Below are 16,739 nucleotides of genomic sequence, written 5' to 3'. Positions count from 1 at the left end.
CTGTACTTCCTCATTCCACCACCAAGCCCTTGTTCTCCTGTCCACAGGATGTAACACTTACTTGTAAGTTTCCCACAACTGTACTTTTCCAGTCATCATTAGCTTTTCCCCATTCTGACGCTTGGTTTGAACTTCAGCAGATCAATTTGCCCACGTCTATGTGCCTAAACGCATTGAGTTGTTCTGATTGGCTGATTAGATATTTATCCTGAGCAGTTTAACACGTTTCACAAGTGTACCTAATAAAGTGACAGGTTGGTGAAATTTTTCATTTCATGTGAATTGCAATATATTAAATGAAATGGGAAAATCTAACTGAAAATTGGAATGAAAATTGTAAAAAGGATCCAAATTTAACATTAAAATTTTCAGCAATGGCATTTCACATTAAAACCATTTCCTAAGACAGAAAATATTTTAAAATCTTTGGTCATATATTGGTGTCCAACAGCGTCTGACAGAACTGTAATTATGGGGAGAGCTGGCCTGCCATCTAGAGGAACATCTTTGATATCACACTGGTCTGTTTCTACACGGGTACGTGTTGTATCGGATGTATGAACCGATAGCGTCTTGGAGACAAATCAATACTCGCTGCACTCTTTTGTCTGCGACATTTTGGTGGGGGAACCTGAAATTCAGGTGTAGGGGGGCAGGGGACCAACTACATTTTACAACATATAAGCCCATGTTACATTTGCTATTAAGAATGGAACTTAGTATAGGCTAACTATTATTATTAGATATTACTAAAGAACACGATAAGCTTAAATTCAATAGGATGACTCCTTCTAGAAGAAAATCATTTTACTTAGCAGCCATATCAAAACATATGTCAGCACTTATAATTAATTATAATTAATTTGAAGCGTTTTCTAAATTAACTTTCATTTCAAACGTCAAACGGACATAAAATGTACAGAATATTCAGCCAACCCTGATACAGACGGTCTAAATGTTTGCTCGCTTTCCACAGAAATAAGATTCAAAAGCATCTCTCCTGGTGGCTACACTTTCACCATTTTTCTACCTAAAGTTCTCTCATAAATGTTGTCTCTCGATCCCAGTATTATCATTTATCATTATCGTTAAATTTGCTTTCAAAAAATGTTTTAGAATATGTATCAAGCAGAAAACTTCAGCAACACATTACACATACAGATATAATAAACATATGCAAAATAGGGTTCTGTTTTTCTGTTTCTGTTTTGATCAAATGACACTTACTGAGCAGCCTTTACCTTAAAATTTCCTTGGAAATGCAATCACTGTACCCTAAGCTAGCACAGGAAGTGCGGGCCATACTACACAGAAACAGTTTGTCATATGCTGATCTGGTAAAAACAGCTCAGATTTTGAAATGATGGCTCGCAGGGCATCTGAGTAACTTCGAAAGAGAAACAGTGTAACTGCCAATACAGTAATTTCTAAAGTTACTCAGATTACGCTCCCCCATCTCTGCAGCGCTAGCTAACGTCACGTCTGAATCGTGAACGCATCACAGGGGTGAGAGGGGAAAATGACGCACACAGGCGGGATCATGTGGTCATTTAACGGTCTCTGTGGCATCAGCTGAAAGAACCACCGGACAGCAGCTCATAAAAGCTGAAATCACTCGACAGGATTTTGTATTAAACTGCCAATCAGACTTCATTACTCATTAACTGAGTTTCACTTTGAACCCCTGTTTGTATATTGGATCATGCAGTATTACAAAAAGGTTAGAAATATGGAAAGACTGTCCATCGTTAATTCTGAATGTTTTCGTGTGTACAGTATGTAATATGCAGATATCAGAAAGTAACTTTATAATTAACACAATATCTTGAGGAAGATTATTTTAAATTTTTAGTTGAAAAGATGAAAATAATACTGACACATGCCAAAAAATGTATGTGTTTGTATGTGTGTGTGTGTGTGTGTGTGTGTGTGTGTGTAGGCATCAGCAAGGCATAATGTGGCAAATGCTATATGAACAGTCATTATTTTCCAGTACTCCATTTTGAAAGTCCTTTCGTCACAGCTAAGAGTTTTCTAAACATTAGACACCAGAGGACACTGTCTCCCCATAAATGTTGTATGAATGTAACCAAAAAAATATGTTCCTCTCTATTGTTATACTATAACAGCCAGGGGTGTTATAGTGGGGGAATCGTTAGAAGAATAACGTATTTATTCAAAGATGAATTATTTGTTCATTTCACAGAGAGTGAAACCAAACAAGTATTTAGTAACTACGACAGGATCCAAACAAACTGAAGTGTGAGCTGAGAGTGTAACTGCTACGATTGATCAGCCCCTCGACTGTCCCTGTTTCATTTTTCACTTAATCTTTACAGCCATCAGATGATCTCTATGGATTCCTGCGCTCTTCCGTAGCTTTGGAGTCAGGTCCCAGCACCTGTGCATTCATAGCCAAGCTGATGCCATCGGTTGAGCCTCCTACTGCTATCCTGGTTCCACCGACGTTGTCCTTCTCCCAGTTTCCAGCAACTCCTCTGGGCTCCTGGATCCTGTCAGAAAAGCTTTGCTTCACAGGGCCCCACAGGTGCCAGCCAATGGTGGCATGGGAAGACAACACCACGTGGTGATATTCAGCCAATGTCTGACACCCACAGTTGCACACTTCCTGGAGGGAAAGTACATTCAGAGATCATAAATGTTTCTATTTTTAATCTCTCTGGCAGAAAAAGAGGAGCAAAGCCACCACTTTTGAAACAATGCCTTTAAATAACACACAACATGTGTGTGGTTTCACGAGCACAAAGCAAAAAAAGGTTTTCATCATCGTTGGCCTTGAATGCTTAATGGCATAGATAGAAGATACAGATGCACACGCGTATACAGGCCAACATACATAATGTGCATATGTACTCAGGCATGCTGACGTATGCACATGAGTACACTTGCACACAAATTATCCCACATTCATATATATATGTATATATATTGCACACACAAAAATGTTGGTGCTTCTCTTTAATACCAGTTGTTCCTTCAGGCTTGAGCCTTTTCCACTCTGCTCTTATCACTCCATTTCCTTAAAACGTTCTGCAGTCACCATGATGACATGGTGCTTGCCCTTCTATCAGAATGCTGCCTGTCACTCAAAGGTCCCACCCACTGACAGTGCATGATACAAAAGCATGGCATTTGTGATTGAATTATCAACAGAGCACTCAGTCATTCAAATGCTCAGGACAGGGTTTGGTCTGGGTTGGGTTGAGATGATATATGCTAAAAAAAAAAATCAAAGTGGAAATCAAAGAGATATCAAAGTATAGCTATATCACATGGGTGGTATAGTTTATTGAGATAGCTGAAGCAAATAGTATTCAGTGAACAATTTAAAGAAATATAAAGATTTGAGTGAAGAGCTTTGGCTAAGCAGACAAAGTGGATGAAGAAAAACAACAAAGAGGGACTAAGATTCATAGAGGAGAGTGTGTGAGCAGGGGTTAAGGCTGAGCGTGTGTTGTGGGCTCAGCAGCGAATTTGACGATGCACTGGGAGAACAGCTGCGCTGCAGGGCTTTCAGGCTCCATCACTACTGCTCTCCTTCAAGCAGCTCCACCAACACACTCCCTCTGTTACACAAAAATGTACACAGAGCGCTCATAAACATGCAAAAGCACTGATTGTTGCATCAGTGCACATGAACATGCTGCAGCAATCGCCAGGTTTTCAGACGTATGTGGTCAAATTTAAAATACTTTCAAAATTCCCAAATTTTCTTTTACTGGGAATTTTTACTGGGGCCAGGATTAAACTGGAATAGAAAGAAAATACCAGTGAGGGAGCTTATGAGCACTAACAAAGGCCCTCTTAAGGTATATATGGTATAACTAATTTAACTAATTGAATGCGAGACATAAAAGACATAGAGTAAAAGCCAAGTGCATTAAAAGAGAAACAGAAAAATAAGAGCTTTTACACCATGAATTGCAATTGAAAAACTACCTTCAAAGATCGCCCAGAAACTAAATATTCAGTACAGCAACAATGAGAACATGAGGCATGTTCTCCAGGTAATTTTATTTTTGCTACTTTTCCTGTACATGGATGAAAAGCTGTTCAACACTCAACAAAAAACATCTCAACAGGGACCTTTAAAAAGGCTAAAAATATTGACAGGGAAATTGAAACGTCACTGTCTCTTTGTCTGGCAGTGTAATAAAAAAATGGTTAAACTCATTTTCTCGCGTGATGCATGGAAAGTATTAAAAGTGTCAATTTTTTTAAAAGTTCATTTTGGTTGGGAAAGTTTGGTGGAGCAGAGGAGCAGATGAAATTAAAGGTGGGGGGGCAGATTGAGCCAAATAGCAACTGTGGTCCGTGGGGGCCACTGCACCCTCTGTCTGTGTTTTTATTCCATTTTCAGTGATTTTGAAGGACACGAATTTGAACACAGTCTCACTAAAAACATGGACGTGCTGTTATATGCTCAGTGCTTTTCCAGGTGAGTGAACCCTACAACATTTAACTATTATTTCCACCATCTTCACTACCATACGGTCGTCTCTGCAGGGATTTCATCAGTACAGCGAAGCCAGGTTCTGGGCATAAAAAGAAAAAGAAGAAGAATGTTTTGTATGAGTAGAGTTTGGTTAGTACTAAATCATTAGGCACAAGTAAAGTCAAATAAAGCCCCCAATGCTAGCTGTTAACATACAATATTCTAAACCACTGATTGTTATTTTTGTTAGGTTAAAACATGGGAAGCAGTTAGTCTGTGTGAGCTTTGCACACAGACTAATTTCCCACAAATTAATAACTTAACTTGTGAGAAACAAATGCAACCCCACTTTCTTAATCAGTACAAAAAAGCAGAATATAAACATGACACGTTGTTTTGCAGATTGCTATTTCTTGTCTGGATGCAGCGATTCCTTGATGTCTTTTCACTATACTTCACAATGATACATGTATGTAATAAACAAACAAGATATAATGTTGATTAGTCAGCATTTCAAGTAGAGGTTGGCTTCTATCCAAGCAATTCTCCTACCAGTCTCTGTTTTTTATGCAAAGGTAAGCTGTTCTTTCCAACTTCTTTTTACAGTATAGATAAGAGAAAGGTATAAATATTATTGTCTAACTCACAGCAAAAAGAAAAAAAAGGATAGTGTTATTATATCTTCCAAATTCTCACATGCCTAAATACCAGTTAATGATCTTTTTGTCTATAAACTGGAATATACCAACTGTATCATCCCCTTTGTCCTTTCTATGGAACTTTTTTCCTTTAATGTGTCACATATTTGTCCATACTATGAGTACATTATCAGCAATGTATGATGAATAAAGTGACTTTTAAACAAACATTTCTCCTCAGAACAGTTTTGGATTTAATTACCAACACACACATGCACACACGCACACACACACACACACACACACACACACACACACACACACACACACACACACACACACACACACACACACACACACACACACACACACACACACACACACACACACACTACTCTTCTATATGTAAATAATTCAAGATGATTCTAGAAGCAACCATTATCCTTAGCAGACAGGTAAGCTGATACAGTACCCCGTCCCTGCCTCCTCACCCAGGTGTATTTTCCCCCTCACCAACTGCTGCTGCAGTTAACTCACTGACTACTCCAGCGGGGATGAAAAGGGGCTTTTTCTGTTCTTTGTTGTCCACTGGAACATGTAGGTGAAACGGAGGCCTCCCTCAGCTGTTAGCAGGTAAGACTTTGCAATACCATACTGAGCTATTTGTGCAAATAACAACAAGGGAATGTAGGAATTATTTCAGACTCCATTTTCATGTTGTCTGTGGTCGGTGATATTACGGAAGGAAATTTGGTGAACAGTGAATGTGGTTGAACTGAGATACCTACACTTTTATATTACATTGCCACCACAATGTCTCATTTTACTTATTCCTTGCTACTGTAAAGGAACCTGTATATATTCTCTGAAATTAAAATTAAGACAAGAGTTGTTAAATGGTCTTCTAATGGTCAAGGGTATCATTAGTTTTTCATATGTGTGGGATTAATATGTAGCTGTATGTATAACAGATTGTGTTTTGTGATACTGTTGCATATGCCAGATGGAGTCTTTACTTAATGATTTTACAGGATGTTACGACACCTATATAGGAGGTTTATATCTTTTACAAAACAACAGAAGGTAGAGAATTGGACCCATAATGCACAATGGTAAGAATCTTGCTAATGTCAGTAACAATATTTTTAAGTAAAGCATTTGCTCAAATGTTTCTGATAACGATTTTTAATCTCACTCAGAGAAAAAATCTGTAGCAAAGCAAAATAAGGTATGACTCATCCCCTTGTTACATAGCGTGCATGGCTGAAAGGAAAGTGTTTTGTGTGTTTGCATACATCTGGAACGTTCGGTTATTTGCTCAACAGCTGTAATGGGAGAGAGGTAGGTGTTACAACTAGATCAGGCTAGGTGGTGTTGACTTACTTTCTCATTATGAAAACATGCAACATACTGTCAGTGAAAAGGAATCACACTCGCTGACTTTGGCAGAAGGTCTGTGAAAACAAATAACAGCAATAATTTATATATGTGTAGACGGTATACACAGAAAATATTTTTAAATCTCAAATAGTGAGACTCACTTTGAATGATTACCTTATATAAGTAGATGCAGTTCATTAAATTTAATTGGCACCCTCCATAACAAACCCCCTATGGTTGCCAGAGTAAACATTCCCTTTGAGATATTATATAGCAGCACGTTAACAGTGCAGTATGTATTTATATATGGAACTAAGGTACATTTGTTATAAGGCTATTCCGTGTGAGCTATATCACATTCATCACATCTGTGAAGTGATAAATGCAAACCTTTTGGTGTTGGGAGATGAAGGGATCACAGATTTTATCAAAGAATGTAAATCATTGAGATTCTGCTTAACACCCACTTCTGAGTGAAGAACTGGCCACCTTTATGTCCCACTGCTATGGTTTTAGTGCTGGATTGTTTTAGAAGCCACAGTAGGGCGCTTTATGGTTACAAAGCAAGCAGGTTAATTAGTTCTGTGCTTAAAGAACTATGGAAACAAATCACAGATGATGGTTAAAGACCTGAATGTTTATGATAATGAATAATTATTATAATTTAAGTGATGATGGAAAAAATGAATTATTGCAACATTATTCAAAAAAGTTGTTTTCCACTGTTTTACTTCACTTCTTCTTTTAATAAGATGCTATAAGCATCACCTTCAGTCACCAGTTACTGTTATTTTTTATATATATGTTTAATTTTTTTATTCTGAAACACACACACATAATTAAAACACCCAAAATCTGATGCCAGCAACTTGTTTCCCAAAAAAGGGGGGATGTGGTGTTGCATTAGCTGTTCTTTCACACTGTGAGCTGTTGGAACAGCTGCTTTAGTTTTAAAAGCAAAATGTTTTGGTGTTCTTGATTAATATAGGATTTTTGCTTCTTATCATTTCAGACCCCCCTTTGTCATATCTTAATGAACCGATGGACTAGAGATTTCACTCTCAACCTATGTATGGAGCCACACTGTTCTAATATGTGCAGAATCTGATTCGGCATTGCTTTGCTGATATAGGCAAGACCTTTCCTGCTAAAGATGGCAGCACTGCCATCTTTAGCAGGAAAGATGGCAAGTGCTGAACTACTTGTATAAGTAGTTCAGCACTGACAGAGTCATTAAGGATGTGCAAGTTTTCTCTGCCATGTACACTAACACAGCCATGTATCTGCTTAAATTTTGGCTTATAGAAACTCCAGTGAGACTTGTTTTCAAAGAGGAATTTGACATTTTTGGTTTGTCAGCTCAGAGGACAGTTTTCCTGCTTTGTGGTAGAAATGTGGTAGAATTTATGGATCTTGTTTACATTTGCCACTTTTTTTTCTTTTTAGCATGGTAGAGTTTAAACTTCCATTGTTGATGGAACAGTAAGCTATGTTTCTGGTAGTGGTTTTCAAATTTCCTGAGCCCATGCATTGCTTTTCACTGAAGAATCTTGTCTATACAAAGCTGACTTTCCGCTTTGATTATAATATATTTTAAGGACAGCATTTTAAAGTTTCAGGATTTAATATGCTTTTTTAAATGAACGTAGCGCTTAAATATTCGGAAGTCAAGTCATTTTTCAATTGGGTCTCAACTCTTGAAAGGGGAGTATACATACATGGGGTGGGAGTTTACTGAGCACCAGCAAGTTCTAATCGAGTAAATTATATGACTGACCCAGTTTATGACTGATGTCCTGCTATTCATTCATTTATTTATTTTCATTTTCGGGGTTTCAAATGGATTTCAGATATATTTGGTGCTACATTTTCATGAGACAGCCTTCGGGGGGAGTTAACAGGTTGTAATTAGTTTAAAGATAAGTGTACTGCAACAATATCCGGAAGGAAAACTGAAAGGTGTCGCTTTTTTATTTATTTATTTTTATTAAAGAGGCGCTATCACTGGATAGCCCGCTTGACCCAGCAACGATCTGAAGTGTGCAGAACCATGAGTCGGAGGCAGGAGGAGGAGAGCTCGCTCTCAGTTGGACACTGGTTTCACTGTTGACTGGCTCCGTGACGATAAGCAGGCAGCAGACGAGGATGCTCTGTTGTCTGGTGCGCACTCTCCTGTCTCCAGCTCACCACAATCACCATGGAAGAGCCTAATTAATGCACAGCCTCTCCGTGTCTCTCCCACTCCCGGAGCTGATGATTTTTAGAGCGCCGTTAGAGACGGGACCTGCGTTTTTCGCCCTCCGAAGCTCCGGACTCGGCTATCCATCGGAGAGGACCGCGGCTGAATTATAAAGTCTTCAGAAAAGGTAGCTCACAGCGTGGTGCGGGTTCTGCTCCACAAACTGAAGTTAGCCTCTTAGCATAGCCGCGTTTTCCTGCATACAGGCAATGATGATGTTTTTTTAATGTATATTTTATTATTGTCAGAGGACAGCAGATATATAAGGCCACTTTCCTCTCGATGCTGTCCTGTTCTGTAGATTCACAGATTTGTCGCCTTGTCATAAACAATAGCCGCCACTGGTAAATTGACATGAATAGAGCTCTCCGGGGCTGATACCAGGCTGATACCTTTTCTGGTCATGTGGACCGTCCACTGTATTAGCCCCGAGTGTAAGAGCACCGCTGATTGAGGTTTGCTGTAATAACGTTGCCAGCTGTTTCTGATGGGCAGCGGGGACCATCTGAAGGCTGTGCGCTGCTCAGTTTTCACTATGAGCGCCCGGAGTCCAGCCTGTCATTTCACATCGCTGTTTTTTTTTGGGGGGGGGGTTGACCATGTCTTACCTTGGTGGTGTCCAAGGAGAAACACGAGGACGCTCGATGATGGTTATTTTGTCACGAATTGCTCATGGAAATGTCAGTATCTGTTTCCATCACGGGTGCACGGTCGACGACGTCGATGCAGCAGTGAAATTAATATCTAGAAAAATTATGCATTTAATACGCATTGTTCTCATTTTGAGCTTGCACTAGGCTTGGCTACATGAAGGCAGGAGCGTAGTGCAAAAAGAGATGTAAAGCAGCCAGTCTCGCTGCAGCGAGGTGTAGAGCCATGCATTACAATAATACACATATCACATTTTGTGTGTGTGTGTGTGCAATAAGAAGATTAGTTCTTCTTGGAGCATCACTGCAGTGTGACCTTTTTGTGTTTCTTCCTCTGCGGGCCTGCTCGCAGTTCAAGGACTTACACAGCTGATGTGACCAAGTGATGCCGGAGAGTGGCAGCTCTGAATTGTGGCATGTTGCTTCCCCCCCCCTTGTGAAATATGGTTATTTTTAGACAATTTGGGGTAATTTACTAATCCCAGACTTTGATCGGAACATCAAAGCCAAACAAAGCCTGCCATATTTGTTGCTGTTTTATTGAAGGTGATCAGGTGATTTCTCTGTTTGAGTTACTCACAGGACTGTGGAACCAGGATTGCTTATCAGAGACGAAAATAAAAAATGGGTTAGAGTTTCACTGAGAATGTGCTTTGGTATCTCATAGTAGTGTTAGATTAATTACCATTCCTATCATAAATTATAAGACCTTATAATATTGCAAACATTAATTATAGGCATGTATCAATATGGTTGACGCTCTTTTGTTTTTACATCATTAAACTCCAATTGTCTGCAATTCCATTGGGAGCACCTCCTGTGTTGTATATTTGTTTAGTACACAGCAGATAACAAGGAAGAAACTGTATGCTGGTTTAGCACTATTATTAGTCGGAAAAATTAGAGGTTATTCCTAACTGTCAGTACTGAATATAAACAAAGTTAAGGCATGGCAAAGTCAGCTTTATTTACACAGCAGGGAAAATTTGAGAAATGAAGACGAGAACAACAAAAAAATAGTAGAATTGATGGAAATGCTATCGATCAATAATGTTTTAAAACAATAGCAATAATAACAATAATTGACAACTTTCAGAAATAAATCATTCACTTTGTTCGGGGTGTATTCAAGCATCTAGGGTCCAATTTAAAGGAACTTTGAATGTATGTTGACCAGACTGTCAGGACTCCAGGTCCCAGGGTAACATGGATATGAGGAAGCAAAGCCATTCACAGTTTTGTATCCAGATAAAGAACCTTAAAATCTTTACTTGTTCATACTGGATGCTTTTGGAGCAATTGAGGTAGGTTCAGTGTAATGAGCTTCGTGTTGTTACAAAAAAACAAACTGTCTTTCTCACTTTATTTTCAGAGGCAAATTATGCCAGCAGCATCAGAGTCGGACGCCCTGGTGACTTGCCACCTCATTGGTCAGACTACTCTGCCCTCCTATAGTCTCCTGGTCTACCCTGGCAGATCCATGCTGCTGGATGCTCCTCACAGAGCCACGCCCGCACCATGAGCGCCAACGGGCCTGCCCCAGACCCAGCCCCTACCACCCCAGAAGCCCCTCCCACCTCAACAACCGCCCCTGCTCCGGGTCCGGCCCCGGCCTCGGCCCCAGCGCCGGCTCCCACGGCACCACCTGCTCCCCCCGCTCCACCTGCCCCAACATCCTCTACCATCCCGGTAGGTGCGTTGGCACAGAAGAAGCGGCAGCAGTATGCCAAAAGCAAGAAACAGGGCAGTAATGCCAACAGTCGGCCACCGAGGGCTCTGTTCTGTCTCAACCTCAACAACCCTATACGCAGGGCCTGCATCAGCCTGGTGGAGTGGAAGTATCCTTTAAAATGGTGCATGTGCATGTTTGTGTTTAGATAGGACAAAAGATCAAGGCTGATAAAAGAGTAGATATGGGCAAAGGAGGAAACTGTGAAATTTTGGTGTTTAGAGCTTTACGTAACACGTAATTAAGTATTAATACTTAATACTATTAGTTATCTAATTGCCATTAATAATTGACTGTATCATTCAGAACTCTAAGTAATTTGATGATTACTGAAATTTTAAAATAACTTCAGACATAGCAGTATGGCTGCAAAGTAGCAAAGTCTTTGTTTCTATTCGTGTGAACTGGATAGTGCAGGATTTTGGGTCGCTGTCACACACAAACACAAAAATGTTTGAAAATATGTGCGTATGTGTGAGAAACTGCGACAGACAGTTTTTAATATTTTATGACCCTTGATAGGGAAACAAATTCCTGCTGATCTTATTCCTGATCAATGAAAACAATGATCATTTTTGGTGTCTACAACTCTTGGATCTTAGCTACGATAATTAAGTAATGATTATTGATGACTGCCACTAAATGTAGACTTAGGTTAACTAAATGGTAAACAGACTAAATTTCTCATTGTTTACATATTATCTGCTTATTTTTTGTGTTTAGTAAAGCTTTGAATTTAGTTTTTCTAGTTTATTGATTCTGATGTAAAGTGAATACACTTAAAGTCACAGGAAAATAAGTTTTTATATTATCTTAAATGCTAATAATTATATATGTATATATTTTAGGTAGGCGCAATGTAGCTAATGTTCTATTTGAAGCATGTCTCTCCAATAAAGACAGAGTGAACATTACCATGTCATTACGGGTGAGCTTTATAGACAAAGCAACTGAACCCTGGCACAGCACAGCTGTGGTGGTGTTTTTGCTGGAACAGATGCTTCTATCACAAAAGCCGTCAGATGTTATAAAGTAGATTGCTCAACATGAATCACAGAGATATATTCATAAGCCCTCTTTTCATGTTTGTTAAAAAAAAAGTCTCTGGGGATTGACTACCAGTACACTTTAGGAAATGCAGCTGTAGCCATATCAGGTGTCCCAAATTGCTCTGCATGGACTACGTGCAACAGCACGGCACAAGTGGCATTTCTTTCTCAAATGTCGTTGGAATAGGGTCGTGTTTTTCTTTTTTATGACATTTTTGAATGACAAGAAGCTTAAATTTAACCTTTCAGGATTTGAAAATGAAAATGGAAAGCTAGAGTAAAATATGTCAGTGCTTACTGTAATGGAGGACATAATGGAGGTGAATGCTTTTCCCACTGTTTTAAAAATTCTAGTCATAAAAACCTGCCACGGTTCAGCATTTCATTAAATCAGTTTAGCTTGTCATAAACCCTCTGTTGGGATGGCAGTCGTTTTTTAGATGCAAGAGTTTTTCTTTCTTTTCCATTATTTTGCATCATAGTTATTTTTACCAGTTTTTTCAACTTTGTTGCCTTTTTCAGTCACATTACATGCATGTGTACACATGTGTGGCCTAATCAGTGCAAATTATATAAACTCGAAAAAGGGGGCAAAATTAGCATTATTATAAAAAGCAAATAAAAACATTAAATGACAAATACATAAAAACAAATAAAAATAAATGACAGCTAAGATTCATGAAACAAAGCTCTGTATTCTACTGTATAAGTGAAGTATTTCATTAAGTATTTTGTTAGATACACGATTTTTAAAAAGTACAGAAGTTCAAATGTGCAGTTTTTATCCATATAATTTATTGCTTCATCTACCTGTCATCATTTTCCTTAACTTCCTCTCTCAGGCCATTTGATATCTTTATATTAATTGCTATTTTTGCCAACTGTATGGCCTTAGCTGTTTATGTCCCTTTCCCTGAAGACGATTCCAACTCCACTAACCATGACCTGGTGAGTAGTTTGTGTAACCAGTTTATGTATTTGTATTTGGTGTCTGATGGTGTCTGCGACATACACAATATCAACTAATAATGTCAACTTCTTACTGTCTTCTTAATGACTGGATAATTAGTAAGGAATATAAAAAATACGATTTTTGCTGTATTTGTGATGAAACTGAAGGAAGATTGTCGAGTGCAGTGTATGTTGTACTCTTCTTGTCTGGTTAGCTTTCATCAGATTATATTATCATTAAACTGTTTCACGATACATTATCAAACGTGTTGTTGCTTTATAATCCTCTTTAAGTATATAGATTGATAATATCACTCTTCTGAGATGAAGATACCAGAGGTTTTGCAGTAATAGCAGGACACTGCATACAGACAGTGTTTTCTGTGTATACAGTAGCTTTATTATTCAGCATCTGCCGTGCTTAGGAGAGAAACACTTCTCACGGTGCTTTATCATGTCATCGTTTTCAGGTTTTATTCAGCGTTCTATTTTTAGAATTTTATCGTCATTGCACCACTCTTTGCACCTTGTGCATTTATGTCTGTATGATGAATTATGGGGGTTGTAGTTGTTGTAAGCATTGTTCCACAGCTGAGGATAAGTGGATTCTTCAAAGGCCAAACAGATGCATAGAATGTGCGATGCTCGCATGAACAGAATTTGATAGTGTTTAGTGTTTTTTGAGTAGCGTGTCGAGTGAGTATGAAGACATGAAAGGATTTGAAAGCTCTATTTATGAGCAGAAACATGTGAGGGAAAGGTTATTGGCTTGCTCTAAATGACTGGCTAGAGTGTTCCTCTGTCTGTTATGTTGCTGAACATGCTGTGAAAGATAAGCTACAGCTCTGGTTAAGAGTGAGTTGGTCTACTTTAGAAAGGTGTGCTGTGTCCCAGTTTGACCTCCTGGAGGGTGACCTCGGGGTGTTTGTTTACACAGCACTGCTACATCAGAGAAAAGTGGGCCATCTGGGACGTTACAGTGCCTGATACAGTATTATCTACCATATGCTGTCAAGTTCAGCTTGGAGTGAAATCCAAAAGTGGTCTATTATAATTGTAATGGTGACAACTAGAAGAAACTGTTGTAAAAGAACATACAGAAAAAGACTCTAGAAATAAGTAGCATTTAGCTCCTCTTCTCTGAATATAAAATATATTTTATTTGAAAACTGTTATCATTTTTTTGCATCGTGAATAATGATACAAAAAGGCTTTTTGTGAGTTAATTTGTGTGTGTTTGTCTGCCTATATCCAAATCCAAATCCAATTTATTTATATAGCACATTTAAAAACAAAAGGTTTGCCCAAAGTGCTGTACAAAAACAAAGTGTAAAACACAAGATAAAACCACTGACACTTACATAAAACATAATAAAACACATAAACTATCAATATAAACACAACACATATACAAATATCAACTCACGCCAGTCTGAACGCTATTGAAAAAAGGTGTGTTTTCAAAAGCGTTTTAAAAACAGGAAACGAAGATGCCCGTCTAATATTTAAAGGCAGCGTATTCCAAAGTTTTGGGGCCATAATTGAAAAGACTCGCTCTCCTCTGCATTTGAGCCTTGATTTTGGGACAACCAACAGCAGCTGGTCAGCTGATCTGAGGGTCCGTGAAGGAATATAAGGGTGAAGTAACTCGGAAAGGTATGGGCGAGCGAGACCATTAAGGCATTTATAAACCAGTGTTAGAACTTTGAAATTAATTCTGTGATGAACAGGAAGCCAGTGAAGAGAAGACAGGATAGGTGTTACATGTTCATTCCTGTGGGTACCAGTTAAGAGGCGGGCAGCAGCATTTTGAACAAGCTGAAGACGAGCAAGAGACCCTTGGCTGACTGATATTACATGATATTATGATATTACAGATATCATAGAATATCTGTAATAGGAAAATGCTTTAATGACAGACCATACATTTGAGTTTTATTTGAGCATTGAGATAAACTACATGCAAATGAATGAGAGCTTCATTGTGCATTAGATGTCTGTTGAGTCAAACAGCTTTCAGGGACAGATGCCACTTACTAATATGTGTCTAGCTTCAAACTGTTAATGGACTGTGTGGCTGCTTGCTTATTTCGTACCAGTAACTTTGTATAGTCTCTGTAACTCGGTCTTTTTACAAATGCACCTTAATGCACTGTGAGCATCATGGTGGCATTTTAATCAGTTGAAAGTGTCTGAATTTACATAAATTTGTGTTCAGATATGAATTAGTTTGGCAGCAAAGTCTGGGAACATTTTTAATGTTGAGTTAAATTGTTACCAAATACCTTCACTTATTAGGAGGGATACTACTTGCTACATAGCAGTTATTGTATGCGTCTTACTTCTTTATGTATGTTGTCTGAACCTGCTATACACTGCTGTGTAATATTCGTCACCGTCTTCTAGTGGTTTAGATAGCAGTGTCAAATTGGATTTATGAATGCGCCCATTAAGAATTAACGAAAAACCTCAGTGCCTGTCAGGATCCAGGACTGAATAGTACATTTATGTGGCTCTCATGCTTCATGAACAAGGCCATTAAGCAGAGATCAGATGATGGGCTGATGAGTAGATATGAATAGATTTATCATGTATTGCTGTGTTTTCAGTAATTTTTACAGTTAGGGCTTTAGCTTTTTAGACGTATAACTCTAACCTACTCTATGTTGAATTTATACAGAGGCTATTTTAGTGCACTATATAGGTTTTTTTTGCTTACAGCGGTTACACTGATTATTGCTCAGTGCTACACACAGCTTCCTCTTGCTTGCACAGGCTTTTGGTTTAATTCTGCAGAGGCAGCATATAATCAAATACTAGAGGACAAATAATGCAATCTTTTCCTTTTCAGCATCGCTCGAACAATAGAAATCTTTATAGGGCAGGTGTGCCAGCTTGGCCTTGGTTGTTCTACAGAACTCACACTGTAGTCACAGGAGGAGCACTAGAGAGAAAAACGCTGAGCTGGTTTTGTTGTAGCAGCCAGCAGGTAAGGCTGGAGTGAAGATTGCCATTTCACACTACTCTGCTCTGCAGCCTCACAGGTGGACTGATATGAAACCTGAGTTGCTGTGCTCAGAGGCTGATGTGTAAAGCACAGAACAAATGATATCCGAAAGCTGCAATGGCATGCAGGTTTTAATTCACTTACAAAGCACAGAGACACTAAAACCAGCATGCAATAAGCTGCCGTGTAGATGTGTGGATGTGTAAACTATATTCAGGACAGTTCCTGCATGTTCTGTTGAAATCACAAGATAAAATACTCAGTCTGTGCATTTTACACTGTGTGCACAGTATGTAGGTGCTGCAGAGCTGCTTGACTTGGAACATTACATTGCTGCAAAGTCACAGAGGCCTTTATAGCCTGAGTCTGCCCATCTTGTTAGTAAGGCTTGGTTAAATGCAGCAGCTCATTATAAATAGAAAGCAATTTCCTCCTCAGGCGGAACAGAGGGCAAAAGATTGGGGTCTAGCTACCACCAGGAGGCACAAGTGAGTAACAGGATGTAGCAAGCACACAAATACACACATGCACCGTGAGACCACAAACCCTTGTCAGGACCTTATAGTCATATTTTCATTAATCTCTTGCTTAGTTTGCTCTCTCACTGCTCGTCTTTGTTTAGTCATTTCACTGCAATAGT

This window comes from Oreochromis aureus, linkage group 5 (genome assembly GCF_013358895.1).
Source record: "Oreochromis aureus strain Israel breed Guangdong linkage group 5, ZZ_aureus, whole genome shotgun sequence".
Lineage (NCBI taxonomy): Eukaryota > Metazoa > Chordata > Actinopteri > Cichliformes > Cichlidae > Oreochromis > Oreochromis aureus.
Note: the sequence above shows the minus strand (reverse complement) of the source record.